This window comes from Ailuropoda melanoleuca, chromosome 2 (assembly GCF_002007445.2).
Source record: "Ailuropoda melanoleuca isolate Jingjing chromosome 2, ASM200744v2, whole genome shotgun sequence".
In the NCBI taxonomy this organism is placed as follows: domain Eukaryota; kingdom Metazoa; phylum Chordata; class Mammalia; order Carnivora; family Ursidae; genus Ailuropoda; species Ailuropoda melanoleuca.
Genome location: NC_048219.1, coordinates 5702883 through 5720579, shown reverse-complemented (window position 1 = coordinate 5720579; position 17697 = coordinate 5702883). Strand labels below are relative to the sequence as shown.

General features: G+C 46.8%; 1 protein-coding gene across 3 annotated transcripts in view; it reads left to right on the top strand.

The window, feature by feature from the left end:
• The window catches only part of PAFAH2 (platelet activating factor acetylhydrolase 2), a 53600-nt gene extending 38064 nt beyond the window's left edge, over positions 1-15536 (top strand). Inside the window, exons 14-17 of one of the 3 annotated variants that reach the window (XR_004621716.1) lie at positions 3378-3495; positions 5093-5223; positions 10991-11061; positions 15448-15536. The gene's annotated coding sequence lies outside the window, so the exon portion shown is untranslated. Of the gene's footprint in view, positions 1-1809; positions 2985-3377; positions 3496-5092; positions 5224-10990; positions 11062-15447 lie in introns of those variants that run through there. The other 2 variants (XR_004621718.1, XR_004621719.1) reach the window with 2 other exon arrangements.
• The last annotated feature ends 2161 nt before the right edge of the window (positions 15537-17697 follow it).

Here is a 17697-nt window from a genome sequence, read left to right as displayed (position 1 = left end):
CTTCAACTAACTCATCTGAGAAATGTGATCCTATCTACCTCAGAAGACGCTTGAGGGTATTAGATGAGGTCACGCACGTTAAGACCTCTCCTCAGTGCCTGGCACATAGCACGCAATAAATGTTTGTTACCGTTCAGCATTCCAAATGACATTTTAATATCCTGTCACATCAACCACCATCCTCTCGTTTGGGTCTGCTTAGCAGTTCTCCCCATTGCCAGGGTTTTGAGCCATTTTTAGTTGTTTTTTAGCTGTAATGTTTTACATTTCTTTGTCTAAATCAGTGGCATTTCTCTGTAAAGTTCTTTCCCTAATATTTTAGACATGGAAATTGAAGATCGGAGAGATGAGGTAACTTGTCAAACGAAGGTCTCACAGCTTGTTAGTGTCAGAGCCAGGACTAGGGCCAGGTCCCAGATACGCTGAGGCTTACCCTTGTGTTCTTTCTCCCCTGACACCCAAACCCCATACTCACCAGAGACTTGAAGACTGGCCCTTCTCACCTTCTCTTCTCCACGCTGAGTGATTCGGATCTCCCAGTGTGCCCTCTGACATGCCCTCTCCCACCCTTTCATCATCCTAGAGGCCCCTCATCAATCCACTATAATTGGAGCGGCAGCCCTGCTGGTCCCCTGGGAGGTGGGAGCAGACAATGACTAACACTTTGGAGACCTGGACTCCTCTCTTGGCGCCTCTGGATCTCTTTTGGTTGATGTTGTGCAGTCAGATGGGGATGGAGAACCGTCTGACACATACCCCTCTCTCCTACCTGGAACACTGTCTGATTTCATCAAATCCACCTTCCCAGAACAGTAAAGCTTAAAGGGACCAGAGAAATCATTCTCTAACTAGTCCCTGTTATTTACAAAAGGAGGAAATAGACTCAGTGATGCGGGTTGATCAGTAGCAGATCTGGGACTGGGATCCAGGCCAGGAGACTCCCAGTGTGGTGATGGGGAGACAGCCCTGGAGCCAGGCAGGCCTGGGTATAAGTGAGTCCTTACTCTGTGAATTTGGGCAAGAGAGTTAAGCAATGCCCAATTTCCTCTTCTGTAAAATGGTGATACCCAGCTCAGGGATGTGATAAGGAGTAAATGAGATAACTAATGTAGAGTATGGAGCACCGTGCTCCATAAATGGTAGATAGTCGGTAGAGCACAGGGCTTAAGAGTCTGGGCTTTGAAATCAGAGAACTGCTCAAATCCTAGACACCCACTCACGAGTTGAGCTGTGTGATTTTGGACAACTTATTTAACAAGAGCTAATACTTAATGCATTTACTTGTTCCAGGCGTTATGCCAAGCGCCTTAGAGATATCATTTCATGTAATGTTCACAACGCTTATGAAATAGGTGCCATCAGTATCCTGCTTTTACAACTGGGGATACTGAGGCATGCACCAATTTAATAATTTTGCCTCAATGTCTGTATTTCTTTTTTTTTTTTTTTAAGATTTTATTTATTTATTTGACAGAGACAGCGAGAGAGGGAACACAAGCAAGGGGAGTGTGAGAGGGAGAAGCAGGCTTCCCGCGGAGCAGGGAGCCCGATGCGGGACCCGATCCCAGGACTCTGGGATCATGACCTGAGCTGAAGGCAGGCGCTCAACGGCTGAGCCACCCAGGCGCCCCTCAATGTCCGTATTTCTGATTCTTCTCTACTTTAATTCTTTTCTGCTAAGCACACCCATCTTCTTCCTTCAATGATGAAGAATTTTCTCCTGCTTTTGAGCTTTGAAACAGGCTGTAGTCTCTTCTGTCCTCCTCCCCTCTTCTCTTCATCAGATTCTGTTCCTCCTCTCTGTTCCAGCGTTGCCATGGACTCTCCTCCTCTGAAAAACCCACCCTGCAAGCCTCACACCAGCTGCTCCAGCACCTTCTCAGCCCTGTCTGCTGCCAACGCCTGGGATCTACTCCTCAGGGCTGTTAGCTTCTTCTGCCCAAGTCATCATGCACACTGGCTCCCCCATCACACAAAGGACTCCGTGAAGGACAAGTGTCCCTGGCCAATTCAGTTCAACCAACATCATACCTGCTGTGTCCCTGCTGGACCAGATGTTGGGCACTGTCCCGACTGTTCCGCCAGGCTGACAGATCGCATCCGGCTCACCCCTACCCTATAAAAATAAAATGCAGATTTCACACCCCAAATGCGGAACTCTGAAAACACAAATGCCAGCAAAAATGTGGAATTGGGGGGAATACTCACTGGGAATATTCATTCCCTTCTGGTGGCACACCAGTCAGTTGGTGCAACCACTTTGGAAATATCTTCCAGAGTCGAAGATGCACATACCCTACGAGCAGCACGTCTACTCCTAGGCAAACCCGAAGAAATCCTCGCTCACGTGTACAAAAAAACACAGAATTGTTTCTTGCAGCACACAAATGTTTCTTCATCGCAAAAGTTATCGTTTCCCCAAATCTCCAACTAGGGTTTAAAAAAAATAATGAAAATACTGAATTTTTAAAAATCACATTTCTTTTTAAAAAGTTTATTGTGATAAAATATACCTAACATGAAATTTACCCTTTTAGTCCCTCCTAAGGGTACGGTTCTGTGGTATTAGGTGCATTCACATTACATAACCTAAAAATCCCATGTTTCTTGAGCACAGGTTTAAATATCTAGATGGTAGAATGGACTAAATTTGGAGCCCCCTATGTTGTTAACAGAGCATTAAATAACCTATGTTTTAATTTATCCTAGCACTTAACTGCCCCTTTTTCTTATTGACGCAAAAGATAAGTGCTGTTAGTTTTTTTTCTTCCTGATCCTTGTGCTTCTATTTTTTTTTCCAACTTTGTATCATGAAAAATTTCAAACACAGAGAAAAGTCGAAATCATAGTACAAAAAACACCTGTAAACCCACCACCTGGATTCAGTAATTTGAAACTCTTGGGGTGCCTGGGTGGCACAGTCGTTAAGCGTCTGCCTTTGGCTCAGGGCGTGATCCCGGTGTTATGGATCGAGCCCTGCATCAGGCTCCTCCGCTATGAGCCTGCTTCTTCCTCTCCCACTCCCCCTGCTTGTGTTCCCTCTCTCGCTGGCTGTCTCTATCTCTGTCAAATAAATAAATAAAATCTTTTTTAAAAATTTTTGAAACTCTTACTCGTGTAGTTTATAAAACATCACCTTCATAGGTCTCTTGGGTTAGTCCTCTGTTTCCTGTATCCCATTCAGGTCCATTTCTTTCTGGGCTTCCTTTTTCCTTTTGCTTGAGTATGCACACTGCTTTGAAAGGTGGTGTGACACGGAAACTTGGAGTCCTTGTAGGACCTCAGATGTGTATGTTAATTTGGCTGCAGAGAGAATTCTAGGTACAAATTCATTTTTTCCCTCAGAACTTTGAAGACCTTACTCCTTTGTCTTGTAGCGTTTGGTACCGTTGGTAAGAGATCTGATGCCAATCTAAGTCTTGATCCTTTATCTCTGGGAACGCTGGACGCCAACTTTTATCCTCAAAGGTCAGAACTTCACCAATATATGCCTAGGTATGTATCTCTTTTTGATCGAAAGACATTTATGAATGAAGGACTTGGTTGATTAGTATAGATAGCTAGCTGGTGTAGGTTCTTCTGAAGCATGGAAGGTTTTCTTCACAGAGGACCTCTTTCCTATGTGGGGGGTCTGACTGTGGGCTCTGAGGAGTGGGCAGGGCCTGTCAATAAGCAAGCCTCCCTTTAGGCAATCTTAGGATCCCCGAAGTTCTAAAATAAGGAGTGGAACAATGTGGTACTGGTCCGTGAGTTGCAATGGACAGAAAACAGGCATGATCCAGCTTAAGCAAAAACAATTTATTGGCTTAGGAAGTTTGAAGTAGGTTTGCTAACTATCTGCATGGTGGCAAGATGGCTGCTAGCACCCCCAGACTCCTGTCATCTTTATAGTCCACAATCCCAGTGGCAGATCCTAGAGTGTTCTCTCCCAGGCACCATATTATTAGACCCCGTGGAAGGAGGCTCACTCTGCTTGGGTTCTGTACCTTCCTCTTAGACCAGTTGCTGTGGATAGGAGATAGGTACTAAAATTGGCCAGGGTTGAGCCATGGCCCATTTCTTTCGCCTGGGGCAGGCATGACGCTGTGACTGTTTACCAGAACCATGTGGGATGGCAGAAGGGCAGGCAGCCCCACAAAGGGCAGAATTCCAGGCAGGCAGACCACCCATATCCTCATAAGGATTCTAGGGTTTCTCATTCCCGGATGGAGCTGTCTTTCCCTTCTGGGACCTCTGGCTTTTTCACCTGAGAACCCTCCCTGAGATCTCTCGCTTTGCTTAGAAATCACATCCAATGCCTTTAGCAGGTTTGAAAGCAGCGATTCAACCCTGGAATGCATTGGCACAGCACTATTCATATGAGAACATCTACCCTAAAAACCAAATCATTAAGTTTATAACTTTTTTTTTTTTACTGTCAAGTGGTACATGCAAAGCCGACGTCCTCACTTCCCCACCCAATGCCCGCTTTCACTTCTGAAAGTCAGGAATGGTCTGCAGTGGAGAGGGGGTCAGAGACATAGTAGAAATCAGGAATGGAGTCAAGGTCAGGGATGAAATGAGGGTCAGGGGAGAGGGGAGGGTCTGAGAGAAATTAAGGGTTGGATAGGTCTTTCAGAAGTTACTTGGTGATTTTTTTAATAGTAATTTTCTATTTTGACTCAGTTCTATCAAAATGTCCCCCCTATCGAATTGGCTTTGCCAAACTGCCCAGCTTTGAGGCCCAGTTGGAATGAGACTCAGATAGCTGACTCCCAGGCCGACACTCTTATCAGATGGTGCACAGTCTCCTTGCAGAGAGAGCCCAGACCCAGAGAGGGCAGATTCCAGCCCGGCTCTGCCCTCATTTGTCTCCCTCGGGTTACTGCCTGAGCAGATGCTCCACCCATCCTGTGTCCCGCTCCCCACACCCCCTTCCTCTTCCTTCTGGGTTCAGAGCAGGAAGGTGAGTGTGGAACAGGCAAGGGTGAGCTAACTGGCTGCTTCCACCTCCTGCCCCTGCCCTTCATGTCTCTCCAGCCTCCTTGTCTTTCATAAATAAAGACTGAGGCCCAGAGGATGCCCTCACCTCCTTGTTCCACCCTGTTCACAGCCAGAGCTGCAGGGCCTATAGACTTCTCGCACTGCTGCAGTCCCTGGGGAAGCCGTAGGCCACAGTTCCCGGAGCCTGGAGTCCTGGGGCAGACAGAGCAGTTGCTCCCCAGGGAACCATCCTTCCTCATGGTAAGGTCTCAGGCTTGAGTCAAAATTTTTGGCTTTGATTTGGTTTCTCTTCCCTTTTTCCCCTCTTGTATTCACAATACCCGCCACCCCCATTCTTTGAGTAGCAGATGCTGTCCTAGTGACCTTGGGCTGCCATAACAAAATAGCAGACTGCGGTGCTTAAACAACAGACATTTATTTCTCACAGTGTTCGAGGCTGGGAAGTCCAAAACAAAGGTGCCAGCCGATTTGGTTCCTGGTGAGGGCCCTCGTCCTCGCCTGCAGACAGCTGTCTTCTCCCTGTGTCCTCACGGGACATAGAGAAGTCTCTCTCTGTTCTTTGTCTTCTGTTCCCTTAGAGCCACTAATTCCATCATGAGGGCCCCACACTCATAATCCCATCTAAACCCTATTACCTCCCAGGGGCACTGCTTCTCAATGCCATCACATTCCCAGTTAGGACTTCAACTTGTGAATTTTAGGGGGACACAAACATTCAGTCCATAATAGATGCTTATTATAGAAATTTTTGACAAATTAAAAAAAGTAAAATGGAAGAATAGTACAACCTCTCCTACCAACTAAAGGTAAATAGCGTTTAGAAACTTCTAGCATAATTCCTCAAGTATTTCTCAACACTTTATTTTTTTTTTCAACACTTTAAAAAAAATCACATATGGAACTTGGTATCTCATAAGCATCTTCCATATTAAACAATCTTTATAAACATTTTATAATATTCATGCATTCACCATTTTAAATGAATAATATTTTATCCTATAACCGTGCCGTAATTTATGTGAACAATCTCCTCGTGCTGGATGCTGAGGTTATTATTTTTACTTTTTTTTTTTTTTAAAGATTGTATTTATTTATTTGACAGAGATAGAGACAGCCAGCGAGAGAGGGAACACAAGCAGGGGGAGTGGGAGAGGAAGAAGCAGGCTCATAGCAGAAGAGCCTTATGTGGGGCTCGATCCCATAACGCCGGGATCATGCCCTGAGCCGAAGGCAGACGCTTAACCGCTGTGCCACCCAGGCGCCCCTATTTTTACTTTTTTACTGTGACGGAAGCTTTCTGTGGCTTGACTATGGTGGTGGTCCCACAAATCTACATGTAATAAAATTACATAGAACTAAATACACACAAATGAGTGCACATAAAACAGTGAAATCTGAATAAGTTGTGTGGATTGATGATTATATGAGATATTATTGCCATCGAGCAAATGTGTCCCCTCAAAATTGCTATGTTGAAACTTAATCCCCAGTGTGGTGATGTTAGGAGGTGGGGCCTTTGGGGGTGACTAGGTCAGGAGGGTGGAGCTCTCGTGAATGGAATTATGAGAGAGTTACCAGAATTTCTTCACCATTCTGCCATGTTGAGGACACAGCAAGATGCCCGCCTCTGAGCCAGGAAAGGGGCTCTCACCAGACATGTGATCTGCTGACACCTTCAGCTTGGACTTCCCAGCCTCTAGAACTGTGAGAAATAAATGTTTGTTTTTTAAACCGCCCACTTTTTAGTGTTTTTGTTATAGCTGCCTGAACAGATTGAGATGGTTACCATTGGGGAAAACTAGGTGAAGGGTATAGAGAATCTCTCGATATTATTTCTTTTTTTTTTTTTAAGATTTTATTTATTTATTCAACAGAGATAGAGACAGCCAGCGAGAGAGGGAACACAAGCAGGGGGAGTGGGAGAGGAAGAAGCAGGCTCACAGCAGAGGAGTCTGATGTGGGGCTCGATCCCATAATGCCAGGATCACGCCCTGAGCCGAAGGCAGACGCTCAACCGCTGGTGCCACCCAGGCGCCCCTCTCGATATTATTTCTTATAACTGCATGTTAATCTAAAATTTAACTCAAGGGGTGACTGGGTGGGGCAGTCGGTTGAGTGTCTGACTCTTGGTTTTGGCTCAGGTTGTGATCTTGGGGTCGTGAGATTGAGCTCAGTGTTGGGCTGAGGGCTGAGTGCAGAGTCTGCTTAAGATTCTCTCCTCTAGGGGCGCCTGGGTGGCACAGTGGTTGGGCGTTTGCCTTCGGCTCAGGGCGTGATCCGGCATTGTGGGATCGAGCCCCACATCGGGCTCCTCCACTGTGAGCCTGCTTCTTCCTCTCTCACTCCCCCAGCTTGTGTTCCCTCTCTAGCTGGCTGTCTCTATCTCTGACAAATAAATAAATAAAATCTTATAAAAAAAAAAAAAAGATTCTCTCCTCTAACCCTCCCCCTGCTCCTGCGTGCGCTCTCTCTCTCAAATAAATAAATCTTTAAAAAATAAATAAATAGAAATTTACTCAAAATAAAAAGGTTTAAGAAATCCATTACAGTGAACATCTTCTGTATGTGCCTATATACACCCTCAATTTCTCATTATTTCCTTTAGGTCAATTGCTATGAGAGAAATTACTCATTAAAAACTACTCATTTCTACTCATTAGTAGAAAATAAGAGCTCTCAATCTCTGCACACTGGGGCTTCCTGTCTATCACCCAAGAAGCCCTGTGGGCGTAGAAAGCTGATCTGTAATTCAGAGGTGGAGGAGGGGTTAGCCATACTCACAGACTGTTCTATTTCGCTCCCTGTAGGCCCTCCACTGGCAGAGTCAGGGGAATTAGGTGACATGATTCAGATGTTAAAGATACCAAGCTAAGTAAGGCCTGTTACACACATCTCTAGTAGGACTAAACCATTGCCACCAGGGACAGACAGATAGGTTCTTGGACCAGGGCACCCCTCCCTTAGCAGCGCTTGAATGGGGTCAGTCTATATTTGCCATTTCTGTGCTCCCAAGGTTGATTACCCCTGTTCCAATTAGCACATTGTTTCTTTAAGTGTATGGTTATATTCTAGTGAATTACAGCCAAATCTTGTTGACCTTGGAGCCCTTCTATCTCATTAAGGCACTTTTCCTTAACCCCATATTCAGTAGAACTGGAAGGCTCTGGAAGGCTCCTAGACCCTGTGAAACTGTATACAGAATTTTTTTAAATTTTTTAAAAAGATTTTATTTATTTATTTGACAGAGAGAGAGACAGCCAGCGAGAGAGGGAACACAAGCAGGGGGAGTGGGAGAGGAAGAAGCAGGCTCATAGCAGAGGAGCCTGATGTGGGGCTCGATCCCACAACGCCGGGATCACGCCCTGAGCCGAAGGCAGACGCTTAACCGCTGTGCCACCCAGGGGCCCCTGTATACAGAATTTTGAGTGTATAGTCAAATGTGCATTTTTCTGGAGAAGGGGTGTGTACGTTTATCAGATTTTCAGAAATGGATATCAATTTAAGAGTGAACATCCCATGGCTCCCACGTTCCAGATCTTGTCCTCAGGGCTTTACATACATTATCTCACGTTATCCCCACTGAGTCAAGAATCTTGCCCCAAGTTATCAGTTTGGGCAAGTTAAAAAACTACAGCTTGCTTGCTTGCTTGCTTTCTTTCTTTCTTTCTCTTTCTTTCTTTCTTTTCTTTTCTTTCTTTCTTTTTAAAGATTTATTTATTTATTGGAGAGAGAGACACGCACAGAACACAGTGGGGAGGGGCAAAGAGAATTTTAAGCGGACTCCCAGTGCGGGGCTTGATCTCCAGACCCTGAGATCAGGGCCTGAGCTGACAACCAAGAGTCAGACAATTGACTGCAGGCGCCACCCTGGCGCCCCAAAGAACCACTGCCTTCAGGTGACTCTGTGAATCTTTTCTCTGGTGCAGTCGATGTCTGCCCTGCAGGGAAGTCCTATCCCCCCCAACCTTTTTTTCTTCCTGAATGGAGAAAGAGTTATTGGCAACAGCACATCCAAGACCCCTGCCAAATGCAGCTGTGGAATGGCTTTGTTGACTCTTCCTAGACACTGAGCACCACTGTCTGTCTCAGCATCTCTAGTTACCTGTTTTATTCCCTCATTCACAGATCCCTGTGTGCGCTCAGATTAGCTCGTGAATTAGCGCCTCGTGTCTGCTTCTCGCCCACCTTGGCGGCTTCGATGCCATCTTCCGCTCTCCTTTCTTCCAAAAGGCAGACCTGCTGTCTGTTTACTCTCCCTTTTACTCCATGAGAGTCTAGAAACTTTAGGTTTTCTAAAAAACCATGGGGTTGCTTTCTATCAAAAGTGGTATGCATTTCAATGTTAGCTTTTCAGTAGAACGTCAGGCAAGAGGCTTTTCAATATTTGTTTATTTGCTGACTATTCATTAATTTTCCAGATACTGTTCTAGGCACTACAGATATGGATGAAAAGCTTTGCCTTTGCAGAGCCTAGATTTTAGAGGAAGAAAACAGATAGTAAACAAATAAATAAAAAATATAGTAGGTCAGATGCTTTTAAGTGCTGAACAGTGGAAGAAAATAGGGGTAGGGCATAGAGAGTGCCAGGGACCGGGCACTGCATGACCACCGGGTGGTCAGGGAAGGCCTCGCCAAGAAGTAATAAGCGAGCAAAGGCCTCTGTGTACAGTGGAGAAAATGTGGGTTTTGGGGCCAGACAGGCCCAAGTTCAAATCCTGACTCTCCCCTTTTAACTGTGTGGTCTTGGGCTAGACCTTAGCTAGACCCAGCTTTAGTTTCTTCCCTTACAGCAATGCAGGGACAAGTACCCACTTCATGAGAACTCTGTAGGATCGGAACAAAAGAATATATATAAAATGTCCAGCACCAAATATGGGAACCACTGTCCTAGTTTTTGCTAGATTATCTTGAGGGTCCATCTAGTCTAGGGTTCCCTTAATTTTGGAGGAGGGTCTGACTTGGATCCGGAGTCCCCAGGGGAAGCGCTGGCATCTCCTCCCTTCCTGAGTCCCACACCAAGAGGCGATCTGAACCTTCTCTCCTGATGATTTAGATGCAAACCGCTCTGCAGCAATGGTACGAACACTCCTTTCTGAAAAGAGGCTTTTTGTTCTTAAGGAATAGTCTTCCTATTTCTCTCTTTCCCTGCCTGACAAGGGTGTGGTCTACCATCCGTTCCCTGATTGCAAAAACCTCCCCTGATTCCACACCCTTGATCTATTTCCATCTCTCTACCACTTGTTTAAAATAAGGAGCTCATTGCTATTCTGCCCACGGCTGCGTCTAAATCATAACTGGGCTGGGAGTTGACTACATTTTTCTTTCTTCTGCTAAATACCACTTTTATCTTTCCGAGCCCACAAGCCCTTGGACGACAGTCTGCTTTAGTGGTCCAGGACCCCTCTCTTACTCAGAGGGAGACTCCCTCCCCATGACCTGGGTGTCTCCCCCTGAAAATCCTCCGGCACCTGGAGCTACCCAAAGCCACCTTCCAAGCTGTCCCCTCCTGTTTTCACTGTCCTTCACCCCTTGCTGGGGGTGGGGGCTCTGTGAGACTTTGAGTCTCCGGTCTGTCCAGTGAAGGCTTGAGTCTCAGCACCCTCTGGACTTACGGCTCCCCTTTTTTGACTTTTGTTATAGGAGGTGGAAGATTGGCAAAATGAGGGATGCAAGGAACTCCAAAAAACAATCTCATAAACATGACTTAAAAGAGATTTTTGACTCTGAAAAGAAATGATGTCATGCTCTAAATTCCGCCTGAAACTCGTGCTTTTTCATCTCTAATCTTTTCTCGTCTAAGGCTTAACTTCTCCCGGGTACCTCCTTTTCCTTCCCATGAGAAGGGTCAGCGTGAGTATTATTTTATAGACCATCATATCGGCGCCACTGGGGAGGGAGGCAGTGGCTTGTCCCAGATTAGGATGTGAGGCTCCCCTGAGGACAGATGAGCCTGGAGTGTCCCTTGACTGCCTCATTATTTTAATCATTATGAATTTTTCCTTTTCAGTTAGTCCCTGTGCACTTGTGATAAGAAATCCTTGCCCCCACCATTGCAGACGTGAGGTCGAAGGCAAAAGAGTAAGTGCTCCATTCTGTAGTTGGGGAAACTGAGAGTCACTGGGAAAACAAAGGGGGTGAAGGCCCCAGGGAGAGTTGGGAGTACAGGAGGAGGGAGGATCAGAGCCTCTGCCTCAGCTGCAGAAATGGCCCCCTCTAAACGGGGGGGGGGGGTTCCCAGCAGGGAAGGTGGATGGCCGGGAATGGGCTCTGAAGCTAGTCAGCCTCTCCTCAGTCCTGATTCTGCTCTTTCCTCGCTGTGTCGCTCTGGACAAGCTATTTTGCCTTTCTGAGCCTCGGTTTCCCCATCTGTACAGTGGGAATAATAACATTTCTACCTTGAGATGTTGTTGTAAGGATTACACAAGATGATACGTAAAAAGGTACCTAGCACAGTGTGCGACAAACAGTAGCTGTAATTACTAAATGCCTCCAGGACGCTGGGCAGTGTGCCAGTCACTGGAAATACTTACACGAATAAGGCAGATTCCTCGCCTTTGAGGGGTTGATTGTCTTGTGGGTGGAACAGCAAGCCAGCATTACCGCGCCGCGCACTGGGAGTGGCACTGTCTATAGAGCAGTGGAATAGATCTCCCTGTCTCGAGGTGAAATTATATGTGTGAGCACAGAAGCTGAACCCATGACCTTAATAATGGAAATGTAAAAAAATAGTAGTAATAGCAAGTAGCAACTGGCCATTTCCTGAGAGAGGGTGTAAAATGTCACAGCGGCCAGTGAATTTCATTTTCTCTTTGGCAAGTCTGGTGATGAATAACAGAAGCGGTGAGTGTGACTTTTCGAGGGCCTTAATAAAAGTAATTGTCCCTAAGGCCCCGTGCATACCAACCCCTCCTCCGACAAAGGCCAGCAGGGTCAGAACTGGGGTGGTATGGGCTCCCCACCCACCCCTTGCCGGGGAAAATAAGCAGCACAATGGCCGAAGGGCACTTTGGGAGGAGGCCGCTGGCCAGAACCTGGTGAATCTGGTAAGATCGCCAGGGCACCAGCGGGCTCAGTCTGTAGAACACGTGACTCTTGAGTTGGAGCCCCATGTTGGGTGTGGCGATTACTTAAAAATAAATAAATAAAGTGATCGCAAAGTAAGCAGACCGTTTGTACGAGGTCAAGGAATTTAGGAAATGCCTTTTTGCAAAGTTTAGATTCAAGTGGAACCCTCTCCACTGTCCTTCCCTCGGTGGCCTGTGGGGCGTGGCAGGAGATTGTGGGAATGATACAACAAAGGGCCGGAGGTCTTGTCACCCTGCTAGTGACTTCTGCCCACACACAGAGCATCTGAGGGCATGTCCTTGCGCGGGTTCAGACTTGAGGCCTTGTCCACCGTGCCTTGTTTGTCCTGTCATTTTTGTTTTCCCCCTCATGTGCATATGATACTGTCACGGGGTCTGAATTCTTTTCAGCTCTGGAAACCCACAGATTCTGTAACCCCTCTGTGAAGCAAGTACCTGTCACTTCTTAGGAAACTGAGGCTCAGAGAAAGTAAACAATTTATCCAAGATGAAATCGCTAAGATGTGGAAATCCCAAATCTGGAACCCAACTCTGCTGGCTGTGAGCCCAGTTCTAGATGCTTCCTTCCCTAGGGTGTAGGCATCCCTGGGGCATGCCTGAGCAGATCTGGGCTTTTGCTAAGAAGGAGAGGGTTCCCCCAAAGGGCTGAAGATCCACATGGCCTCAAAGCTCCCCTCCTTTTCTCAATACCCCCTTTCGTGTGGGAGGTCACAGGGACATTAGGAAGGCAATGGTGGGGGGTGGAATGAACTCCAGCTTCAGAGGCAGGAGGTCAGAGCTCTCCTCCAACTCTGTGACCTTGAGCACATCACTGCCCTTCTCAGAGTCTTGGGGTCCTTCCGTACTGTGGGGAGTCTATGCCATCTCCCTGCCTACCTCTTGGGTATGACAAGAATCAAAATAACAAGTGACATCAGAAATGCTTTGAAAATATGGAAAGCATGGTAACAAGTGCCAGGCCCGATTCTGAACATCTTCATACAAACATGAGGTCTGGCGGCCCTCAGATTGTGTCTCTCATGCATTCGCTCAGTGCTGGAAAAAATGCTTATAGAGTCCTTCCCCTGTACCAGACACTGTGTTCAGTACTGAGGACCCAAGGGAATCTCCAGGCTTTGAGGAATGCAAAGGGAGAAGAGACAGACCTAGACAAAGAATGATGGCACGTAGATGTGAGGACTTTAAAACGATGTCCGCAGTCGAGACCTCTCATTGAGGTGTCCGAGGTGCTGTGGGATTTAGACAGGGGTGTGGTGGGCAACAGTTGGGACCAGAGAAGGCCCCACAGAAGGAAGACGAGGAGGAAGGTGATGGGGGCGTGTGCAGGGCGGGTGGAGAAGTAAGAACGGGCACGTGTGTGGACGGGTCTGTGGGCAGGGCAGCATGGCTGGAGCGTGGGCTGTTTGAGGAAGCACGGTAGCTGTTTCTCATTTTCGGAATGCAGCCTCATGGTCGCCCTGGAGTTCTCTTCGTGGCGTGTTTAGGTTGGTATGTGTGTGTATTGGGTTGCCTCTCTGGGTTACAAGAAGCCTGTGTAAATGAAATTCGGTGACAGAACTTTGTTATGAGGTTCCACTAGAGGGGGAGAAATTTTCTGTTGCTGTTTTAAACTGTCTCAGCTGCTACCCGGACCAGCTCATGATCCCTCACTTCTAAGTCAGCGCAGTGCTGTTCAGGTTACAACCTCAACTGCAGGGTCCCGCCGTCTCCGAGAGCGCCTAGTGCTGGCAGTTCCTCAGAGAAAGTCTGGTTGCATTGGTTCGCTGCCGACTGGCGTAACTCGCCCCATGATGTGGGGTCTTCAGCCAAGCTCTCATGGCTTGGTTTCCATTGGGCCCAGCATCCACCAGGCCATCCCATCCCAGGTCCAGACAAGACTGGTTTTGATCACAATCCACTACAACTTTATACATAAGAGAACACAGGATGCCTTCTTCAGAAGGGGCTGTGAATAGGGCAGGTAACTTAGCTTTCCAGAATTCATCTCATGGATGGCAATTTAATTTGCACAGACTGTGTTATTTATCCTATGAGCCCTTTTCAGTTGGGACAGTAGGGTCCAACGTTACCATTTCATGACTTCTTTTCTTTTTCATCGATCCTGATCTTGACCCAGTTTCCCCTACGGAGAGCTGTGTGGATTTCTGTCTTGGACAGAGAGAGTTGGAGCTGAGGAGGTATCTTTAGAGATCACAGTCCTACTTCACAGATGGGGAGAGTGGGGCCCAGAAAAGGCAACAGCCTTGCTCAAAGTTGCACAGGAAGTTAGCTGCAGGGCTAGGCCCAGAACCAGGTCCTCTGACTCTAGTCCGATTTTTTTGGTTGGTATATAAGGTGCTTCTGTGCTTTGGAAGTGTTTGTGAACCCATCTGCTGTGTACGAGGCAACACGCCATATCCTGGGAAGAGACAGCCGTATAATCCCTGTCCTCTAGGAAGTTACAGCCGGGGTAGCAGAGCACAAATAGAAAAAGATAGCTGTTTGGTTTAAGACTGCCCTGGGGGAAGCCAATATAGTCAGGCAAATTTGACTATGTCTAGGGGCGAGATATGTAAAGCTCCGAGTGCCCGCCTAGCCCTCCATGAGCTTCTGAGAGAGATGATTATTAAGATTTTTTGTTTAGAAAAGAAGAAAAAAAAAAAAGTTTCAGTCTTGTTAGAAGCAGACAAGCCACAGCAGGACTTCTGGACCAGCCATAGGCCAGCAGAGAGCAGTGAGGAGCCTGAGGGAATGCAAACGAATCAGATGGGGGACCTGATTCCCAGTGGACCTGTCCCCTAGGCCATCTGCTCTTGAAGATCCCTCCTCGCAGCCCGGAGCAACTGGGGCAACTGGGGAGCAGGACAGGGGTCTCTGAAACACAAATCCCCAGTGGTGATAAGGCCACTGGGCAGAAGGCTGTTTGTCTTTCCTCTCTCTCAGTGAGTGGAGTTTATAAAGGACACACAGAGTATTTTTTCTGGCTGGCCCAGTGTCCTTCCCATGCAATGGCTAGGGGCTGCTGTCAGAGGCTCCTGAGAGTGGCCATGGATTGGCTTCCAGAAAGACAAGTTAAAACCCTGCTCCAAGGTAAGCTCCTGAGCCTGGACCCTGGCAAATTAGTCTTTTGGCCTGGTTGCCATGGAGACAGACAGGCAGCAGCTGCACTGGGAAAGGAACCAGAAGCTTCACCAACATCTAGGATTCAGAGACAGCCATGGAGGGGGAGGGGGCTTGACACCACCCTTTCTCCCCCAGATACAGAGGCTCCTGTCTCTCCCCGCCCCCCCCCACCATCCCCGCCCCAGTGCCTAGATTCAGAGGATCTGGTGAGTTGCCCGAGTCACAAAAGGAGCTGTGGCGATGCTGGCTCCTAAAACCCTGCTTTTCTTCCTTCCAGGGCAGTGCCGTCCTGCAGCACCATCATTGTCTCCTGCTCAGCTTTTGGAGCAAACACATCTTCCAGTGCTGAGCTCCTGGGCCCTGGGAGGGTTCCCTAGCTCCCTCCTTGGAGGTGAGTCCCAGAGTGTGGGCCACCGGAGGCCAATTTGGCCCCATGCTCTGTTGCAGTCTCTGGAGAACCTGGCAGAGGCTGTGTGGGGATGTGACCAGCCATTGTCTGGGAAAGGAGCTTGAAGCTGAGCCTAGAGGGAACTCGGCAAATGATGGGGTTTATTGTTCCCTCATTTGAGGCTACACGGATATCATTAATGTGTGGCTTCAAGTCCTGCCGTCCCTTGCCTGGTGGAAACCAGTCCTTGGCTCTCCCTTCCTACGGGTTATCTCTGGAAATTGAAGGTGGGAGAGTAGGGGCCTGGGATCCAGGTCGCCTGAGTCCACTTTCCCAGCAGAGCTGCCAGAAGGTTGTGTCTCAGCGTCTCGGTTTCCACCTCTTTGGTAAGAGGAGAAATGAGCCTGGTATTGTCTGGGGCTTTGCACGCCTGGGCGGTGCATGTGACCGGGGTTGTTACCTGAGAGAGGAGAGCCCTAAAACAGGGACAGTGGAGAGCTGGAGAAATCCAGAGGCTACTACCCATCAGCCAGGATTTTTGATGTTGCTGTTTTAATTATGAAGGTTGTTCATGTGTGGGCGTGGAGAAAAAATCTGCCGAAGTATATAGAGTAAATAGGGAAAATGACCCATCACTTCAAGCCCCAATCCCTCATTCCTGCTGAAAACTACTGGTAATTTTGTTATGTTATGTTTTAGATCTTTCTCTGTGCATACATCCCACCCCCCCATATTATATTATGTTTTCATTACACAAGTGATATGAGAACACACGTTTATAAGAGAAACAAACACCGCAGAAAAATGTAGAGTCCAAAGCAGAAGTCTCCTTTACAGTATATTCCCTTCCCCAAAGACAGCTATTGGTAAAGTTTTACATCCTCCATACATTTATGTACAAACACAAACACAGAGTTTCAGCTTTTCTTTCTTTAGCATAAATGCAATCATAACATCCACATTCTTCTGCAAATTGCTTTTCCTGCCACAATAATGCGTTACCTTGGGGCACCTGGGTGGCTCAGTCGGTTAGGCGCTGACTCTTGATTTCGGCGCTGGTCATGATCTCAGGGTCGTGGGATTGAGCCTCACCTCCAGCTCCTTGCTCAATGTGGAGTATGCTGGAGATTCTCTCTCTCCCTCCTCTTCTGCCCCTCCCCTAGCTCACTCTTGCTCTCTCTCTCTCAAATAAATAAATCTTTTAAAAAATATACGTTACCCGGGGCGCCTGGGTGGCACAGCGGTTAAGCGTCTGCCTTCGGCTCAGGGCGTGATCCCGGCGTTATGGGATCGAGCCACATCAGGCTCCTCTGCTATGAGCCTGCTTCTTCCTCTCCCACTCCCCCTGCTTGTGTTCCCTCTCTCACTGGCTGTCTCTATCTCTGTCGAATAAATAAATAAAATCTTTAAAAAAAAAAATATACGTTACCCTGTAGATTTTTCCACGTTGGTATACCTACCCCATTCTCCATAACTGCTGCTTAATATTCTCCATTATGGATATTCTGTACTTATTAAACACTTGAATTGTTTATAATCTTTTGTTATTCATATTATGCTCTGAGCATTTATCTATCATCTGTCTATCTATCTACCTATCTATATCTATCTATGTAGGGTTTATTTCTAGAAGTAGAATTGCTAGGTTGACATGTTTTTATATCTTTAATTTTTCTAAATACTGTGGCAATTTATTTTTAAGTGTTTTGTTTTTTTAATTATCCAAGACATGGATGCTCATTACAAAAAAGTGGAAAAGTATAGAAAGCTGTGTAGGAGGAAAAAACACTCACAGACCCTCCACCCACTTGCCACAATTGTTTACTTTTTGGCATGTTTGCTTCCAGTTATTGCCTATGACCTACTGTTCTCACAGTGATCAGATCATCCTGCAGAGATAATTTCTGTCCAGCTTTTTTGATTTAACGTAATAAACATTTTCCTATGTCACTAAAATATTTTTGTAAGCATCCTTTTTATGATTTCATGATAGGCATTGCATGTACATACCATAATTCCTTAGTTATTCCTCTATTGCTAGACTTTTGAATTGCTTACATCTTTTTCACTATAATACCTCAGTGAATATCTTTTTGTATAAATCTTTGAAATCCAATAATTTCCTTAAGCTAGATTCCC